This window comes from Echinops telfairi, unplaced genomic scaffold (genome assembly GCF_000313985.2).
Source record: "Echinops telfairi isolate 266 unplaced genomic scaffold, ASM31398v2 ScPeMD7_4225;HRSCAF=4972, whole genome shotgun sequence".
In the NCBI taxonomy this organism is placed as follows: domain Eukaryota; kingdom Metazoa; phylum Chordata; class Mammalia; order Afrosoricida; family Tenrecidae; genus Echinops; species Echinops telfairi.
The window spans coordinates 24859744-24860999 of record NW_022108124.1 but is presented as its reverse complement, the minus strand read 5'-3'; positions in this window follow the sequence as shown (position 1 = coordinate 24860999).

Here is a 1256-nt window from a genome sequence, read left to right as displayed (position 1 = left end):
CGTCTACCCCTGGCTGGACTTTGAGATGCCATTCATACAAATGGAGAGCGGTTCTCATTCCTTAATAAATTTCCTATACATAACCCAGTGAGAATCGTGTTTAAATATAGCTTCTCTTGAAGGGTAGCTTTATTCTGGCCTTGGCCTCGATCGATGGCAGTGACTTTGGTTTTGGTTTCAGTGGAATTCAGTTGGAAAAATAGACATATTTTTATTGAACCTATGAAAATAACCACATTCTCATAAAATTAATTTTGAAAATATTTTAATATTTATATGATTAGTTTAGAAGGTGCCTCTACTTTCTACAGCTTTACCATATTTAAGTTCTTCTCATGTTTATTGCATTACAAACTATTTTAAGATTGCCCACAGGATATTTTTCTTATATCCTGAGAGGTTAGTTTGGGTGAGACATCATTCAAAATGACTTTCATTTATGTTTTTACAACTGTGGACTATTAAACTGAGAGTTAGAAATAAGGCCCTGGAGAAAGAAAGAAAGGCCTTAGGAAATATAAGATTTCCCTTGTATAAGTAACATTAATTCCTACAGAATTAGTTCATTACACCAAGGGTGGGGCAGAGCAATCTGTGTTCATGGAGTTATCTTTCTTGAACAAAAAGTGTCCTGAATATTCAGATCCTGTCTCCTTTGTTCCTGTTCAGAGCAGTGATGTTAGCTGCACTGGGACTTTCTCCTACTCCTATACACATACAACACACTAGTAGAAGAAACACACCTAAGAGAAAACTAAAACAGATCTGCATGAACAAGAAATAAACCAGAAATAGGTCCAGAGAGAACAAAGGCTCTGTCACCATACTTTGAGAGTCACGTTTGAGGCCAGAGGAAGTGAGCCTGGGCCCTAGGTGACCAAGAAGAGTATTCATTGAACAATTCATCTTGGACAAGTGTCTTCAGGGAAATCTTCATAACTCTTTAGAAAACTACAAACTAATACATTAAACTACAAAATTAACTGAATGGAAAATGGGCAAGGGAACTAATATACAATTTAGATCAATAAGTTAAGATTTCCTTAATTCCAATAAAACACTATCCACAGCAGTCCAGAACTGGGTTCTGAGGGAAAAGGTGTGCCTTAGTTTTATTCTTTTTTTTTTTTATGGTAACAGTTTTTTTTTGTTTTGTTTTGTGTTTTTTTCTCTCTCTTTTTTAACATTTTATTAGGGGCTCATACAACTGTTATCCCAATCCATACACACATCAATTGTGTAAAGCGCATTTGTAC